This window comes from Trachypithecus francoisi, unplaced genomic scaffold (assembly GCF_009764315.1).
Source record: "Trachypithecus francoisi isolate TF-2019V2 unplaced genomic scaffold, Tfra_2.0 Contig00673, whole genome shotgun sequence".
Classification (NCBI taxonomy): Eukaryota; Metazoa; Chordata; class Mammalia; order Primates; family Cercopithecidae; genus Trachypithecus; species Trachypithecus francoisi.
In genome coordinates, this window is record NW_022680813.1 from 58,041 (window position 1) to 64,729 (window position 6,689).

Sequence of the window (6,689 nt, forward strand, 5' to 3'; positions counted from 1 at the left end):
TCTGGGTGAAGAAAATACGTATTTAACCCTTATTAAATTTTGAAACTCTAGACCTGCATTTCATCAAAGTTTGGAGTTTAAGTCTATAACATATTATTGGAATCTGCAAGCCAAGAAATTGATCCTCCTACACCATCACCCTGTCTCCTGCCTGAAGAGATCCTAGACATGGGGCATCTAGAATTCCTGGCAGAAGCAAATATAAAACCAACTTGGATGAGTGCTTCTACAACCTAGGTTGAAAGCGATTCTCATGAGAAAATGATGCTTTAAGGATATGCTCACAATAAGAAATTATACACGCTACTTACCTTGAATAAGAATGGCTTACAAAAAATAAAGTTAAAATGTCAAAAACTTAAAGAAGAAGCTTCTTTTGGATTGTGTGTACGTGTTTTTTTTTTTTCTTTTTCTCACATTTTTTTCCTCAACTTATTTGGGGCAATGCTCTCTCTCTCTCCCTCTCTCTCTCTCTATATATATGTGTGTGTGTGTGTGTGTGTGTGTGTATATATATATATTTTTTTTTTTTTTGAAACGGAGTCTCACTCTGTCGCCCCGGCTGGAGTGCAGTGGCGTAGTCTCGGCTCACTGCAAGCCCCGCCTCCTGGGTTCATGCCATTCTCCTGCCTCAGCCTCCTGAGTAGCTGGGACTACAGGCGCCTGCCACCACGCCCGGCTAATTTTGCTTTTGTATTTTTAGTAGAGACGGGGTTTCACCGTGTTAGCCAGGATGCTCTCAGTCTTCTGATCTCGTGATCCTCCCGCCTAGGCCTGCCAAGGTGCTGGGATTACAGGCATGAGCCAATGCACTCTATATTTTTAAGTGATTGTTTTACTATTTTAAAATGTAAACTTAAAATATGAAGCTAATAAATAGCTTTACTCTCCTCTTGAATAATGCAAAGGCCTTTAGGATGTCTTAGCTCTACACATCCTCCCCCTCTCAGTTTATAAGTTATTCACTATTTTAGTTCTGTCCTGGTTTCATCATATAAATTAGACATCGTTTTTTAGACCCACCTACATATGTAACAACATTTTGCTTACCATTTATTTGCGTATCACAGATCTTCCTTCTGAATCATTTTCCTTGTGCCTGTAGCAAATTCTTTAGAATTTCCTTCAACGACAGTGTGATGTGATAAATTCTTGGATTTTTTTCCACCTGAAATATTTTGATTTTTCCCCATTGTTTCATGATAATTCTACTGAATATATAATTTTAGGTTTACAAGTATTTTTTTCCCCCTCAGAATATTGAGCATATATCTCTGTTATCCTCTATTTTCTATTGCTACTGAGAAATCTGCTGTCAGTCTTTTTGCTGTTTAAGACCAATTTTTCTTTGGTGTTCTGAACTTTCACAATGATGTAAGTAGATGTGGAGTTTTAAAAAATTTCTCCTGCTTCGGAGTTTTAACACTTTCTGGATTTGTGCATTAGTTCTTAACAATTCTGAACAGTGTTACCCATTTTCTTGTTAAGGGTTAGCTGGTTAAGAGATCAAACATTTTTTGTATTTTATATTTCATGAGTGATTCTTACAATTTACTTTTCTTTAGATCATGAATTTTTCAAAGGTTGGTGCTATTGTCTTGAAATCTTGTGAAATCTCTTAATAGAAAGAAGTTTAAGATTAAAACTGTATCCATTTCAGTGTGTTAAGATTAGTGACATAGTTCGGATCCGTTCAGAAATAAATCTCTATATTGCTTCCTTTGTGTGGAAGGTGTCTTTGAACGCTGGTGTCTTTGAACACTTCTGCCAGTTCTTCTGTGCTCCTAAAGCCTATGGCTTTGGAAAGAAGGCTATGTTTTTATAGGCACACTTGAATTTCAATCACTTGCAAATCATTTCAAGATTTTTGTTATATCTGCCCTGAGCCTCTATTATTATTTACCTGTTTTAAAAATTAACTTCTTGTCCTTAACAATAATATTTGCAATATCAGATGTACTGTTTTAGCTACATTTTGAACAATGACGTTAAAATAAATACAGAACGATTTGAATTTAAAACAATGTTTGTTTATGCATCACTTCATACCACATTCTCCCAGGGCAACAGGTAACATAGTTTTGGGAAACACTGGATTAGCAGAACTCTATAGAGCTTTAGATATGCAAAGTTAGGCCCAAGGGACTAAAGAGTAGAGTTTCAAATTGTTCTGCATAATAAATGAGAGTAATCACATTACAAGGGGAGAAATCAAGCAAGGCAGGGAAATTGGAAGTCCTGGAAGCTGGAGAAAAGAAATAACCTTGCAGGTCAGCATATTAGCTCACGCCTGTAATCCCCACACTTTGGGAGGCTGAGGCCGATGGATCGCCTGAGTTCCAGAGTTTGAGACCAGTCTGGGCAATGTGGTGAAACTCCATCTCTACCAAAAATACAAAAAGTTAGCTGGATGTGGCAGTGTGCACCTGTGGTCCCTGCTCCTCGGGAAGCTGAGGTGGGAGGATCATTTGAGCATGGGAGGTGGAGGTTGTAGTGAGCCAAGATTACCCCACTGCATTCCAGCCTGGGTGACACAGTGAGACTCTATCTCAAAAAAATAAAATAAAAAATAACCTTGCAAAGTAACAAGAAATTGGAGCTGCAGTGAAACGTGTCTGAGTACATTAGAATCATCTGGGGAATTTTAAAAAATTTATATGCCCATGCCTCACCCCAAACCAATTAAATCAGCTAAAAGCAAGGCTTATAAGTCAGTATTTTTTAAAAAATAAATTTTCTCTAGTTACTTCAATATGCAGCCAAATTTGAAAATTGGTGCTATGGAGACTTGCTACTCAAAGTATGATCCTCAGATCAGCAGCTTCACATCACCTGGGTACTGTCAAATCTCAGGTTCCGTGCTAAACCTACTGAATCAGAATCTGCATTTTAACAAGATCTCCAAATGGCTCATGCGCAAAATGAAGGTCAAGAAACATTGCCATAGAAGGCACTTGTCATAAACAACTTGCCTCCCTGGATTTGAGTATCCTTCACCTTACAAATTAAGAGCCTACTTTCTCAGCCTTTCTTGCAGCTACAGCTTGGGCAGGTGACCTACACAACATCAATGAGATGCATCCATCCTAAATTTTGAATAGAGGACTAATGATGCCACAAAGAGGGGACTGCAGAGAATACTTTCTGGGGAAGAGTATCAGCAGCAGCAGCAGCCATAGTATTGGTTAGAGCTGCAATGGCCACTACTGTCAGTTATGCAAGCCATGATGTAACTCAGTGCCCGGTGGTGACAGCTGAGGTTTCTTCACTGGACAAGTTCTGCAGCATGATTTTGTGTCGTTCCTGGAGACAATTTGACTCTTTGGTTCATTTGGAGATTCTGTGAGCTAGTTACCCAACACATTTTAATAAGTTGTTTTCCTGCTTAAACCAGCCAAAACTTCTGTGACTATTACTTGCAACAAAGCTTCTGGACTACATTATGTGATGAGTGAGGTCAGCCAAACTGCTTTTAAAAAGAAGGTTAACAGTTAAAAGATTGATGACTCTTTGCTGTGATTATGTAGCATAATGTCCTGTGATTGTGTCCAATCTTTAGTAAGCTTCCAGTACACACAACAAATGCCTTATGTCAGTGGTGTTTTGCGAGGAGTATCAAGGACACTCTCCATTGCAACATGGGATAGGGACAGCATGCTGATCCACAGCAAGATGACACATAGATGAAATAATTCAGCAGGAACAGTAGCTTATAGCCAAAGTGACCTGGAAAAGCAAAAATCATAAGCTCAGTATTCCCAGCAAGATAGAAAGAAATATGTGCTATTCCCATTGCATGTAAGCAGATGTTTAAACCAATTCCACTAAGTCTCAAGGTATGGTGCCTCGTCTTTTATTGGGCCTGTATTCATGTGGTCCGGCATAGCAACACACATCTCATGTGCACTTGTGCATACTTGCAGAGACATCTATCAACTGAGCAATGTTGCTTAAGACCTGCTTTTTCACCTTTAACTCTAGTACCTGCAATAATAGTTTATTCATTCAAAACTTAAACCTCCTAAGCAGGTTGTCTGAATTTTGGGGTTGGTCTGAAGCAAACTGACATAATCTTCACAATGGCCTCATGTTACTTGCCTAAATATTTAACTGAAAAATGATTGACTTGTTAAAAGTAATAATATTGACACTAATATGGTATGTACTATGTACCAGGCATTATTCTAATTATTTTACTTCTACTAGTAGTTCATCTAATCCTCATAACAATAGTAGGTGCTATTATTATCCCAGTTTTACAGAGAAGGAAGCAGAGGTGCACAGAGGTTGTATAACTTGCCTGAGATCGTAGTTGGTAGGTATCAGAACTGTAATTTAAACCCAGTCAGACTTTAAAGTCTGAGTTCTCAACCATTATGCTATATTAGCAAACTACATGGAGGAAGAAAGGGGTAATATAGTGAAACAAAGTTAAGTATTAAATCTCTTCTTCTCATGAAAGTAACTAAACAAAGAAGCCAAACCACAAATCTAAGCCCCAAACAACAGTGTAGTCTGAAAGTTTTGCCTTCTCAACCCCTCACCTATTCATATGTTGAAACTCTAGTCCCTGAGATGATGGTATTAGGAAGTGGAACCTTTGGGATATGATTAGGTCACGAGGGCAGAGCTTTCATAAATGGGATTGATGCCCTTATAAAAGAGGACTGAGGGAGCTTAGTCACTCCTTCTGCCATGTAAGAATACAGCAAGAAGTTGGCAGTCTGCACCCCAGAAAAGGTCCTCACCAGAACCTCACCATGCTGACACCCTGATCTTGGACTTGCCAGTCTCCAGAACTGTGAGATACAAATGTGTATTGTTTATAAGCCACCCAGGTTCAGATATTTTTATTATAAGAGCCTGAACAGATTAAGAAAGGTGGTACTGGGAGAGGGATGCTGCTATAGTAAATGACTAAAATTATGGAATCAGCTTTGAAACTGGGTAATGGGTAGAGGCTGGAAGAGTTTTGACATGTATCTAAGAAAAATCCTACGTTGCTGTGAACAGACCAGGCCATAACGGGCGATTCTGATGAGGGCTCAGAAGGAGAAAAGGAGAGCTGTAGAGAAAGCTTGACTCTTCTTAGAGAGTATCTAAGTAGTTGTGAACAGACTTGGTAGAAATATGGACAGTAAAGGCTATTCTGATGTGAGGAACATGTTATTGGAAACCAGAGGAAAGGCGATCCTTGTTATAAAGTAGCAACAAACTTGGATGAATCATGTTCGTGTACTAGTGTTTTGTGGAGTGTTGCTTTTATTATAGCAGTCTGAACAGATAAGACACCAACCTACACTAATGAATTGCTCCCAAACAATTGGCCCGTGAGGAGCCTATCTGCTTAATAAAAATAAAATTTCCACATGTCCTTCTGAATTTTGCTTAACAAATCTTTCAGAACTTTTTTCGAATGTTGGAATCAATCTTATCTCTACGCCGCTGACTCCCTACTCACATACATACTCCTCCCAATTGCTTAGAAATGGCTTTTTCTGCATCAAGAGGCATCACTACTGACTAAACCCTTGCAAATCAGAGAGGTAGAAGCTGTTGAACACTTGTGGAGGAAGCAGAGAGAAAAAGCTGGTAGAACTCACTCTTTTTCCCTTCCTCATCCCAAATCACTCTCACCTCCATTTCCATAGTTTTATTCTTTCTATGTCAATTTTTTGTTTCCTATCCCTTTTTGACAATACAAGTAATACAGAATATGTGTCCCTTTTTTAAAAAAATTAAAAACATTAAGGTAGGCTTAAGTTACCTTTTGACCACCAGCTCTACATCCCAGATCCATCTCCAGAGATTGATAGTTTGGTGAAAATCCTTTCAGATATTTTTCTAGGTGTTTCCTTTTAACACTTACATAGAACATTTGGTGTTTGAACTTATAGAACATATTGATACCTGAAATATGTGGTATTTTTATTATTCTTGTAATAGATAAATTATATTCATATAATAAGTTATATATATACTTATAGAAAATATATGCTTACACTATATATTTATATGTAAAGGGTATATAGAGGGAATATATATTATTTTGGGGTATATGTTCTTGAACAAAAATGCTATTAAAATATATATAACTTGATTTTTTTCCTCCAACAATGTGACTCAGAAATATTTACATTAATAGGTAGATATATATTTTTCTTTTTTAGAAATAGAGTCTTGCTATGTTGCCCAGGCTGGCCTGGAACTCATGGGCTCAACTGATCCTCCCACATCAGCCTCTGAGTAGCTGGGACTATGGGGGTATAGCTTGCCTGAGACGATAGTTGGTAAGTATCAGAGCTGAATTTAAACCCAGTCAGAGTTTAAAGTCTGAGTTCTCAACCATTATGCTATATTAGCAAACTACATGGAGGAAGAAAGGGCTAATATAGTGGGACAAAGTTATGTATTAAATCTCTTGTTTTAATCGCTTGTAAACCATACCCAGTTACTCAGGAATTTCTAATGTCAGCATATAGATCTACCTAATTCCTTTTAACTTTGGCATAATTTTACATAACATGGATATGCCACAGTTATTAGTCATTCCCTGGTCAATTGACATTTAGGTCATTTGTACTTTGTCATGGTTATAAATAATATACAATGAAACTATCTCATTGTAGCCACGTGAGTATTTTTTTTTCTGGGGTGAACACCAAGAAGTATATCTGCCAGGTCATAGA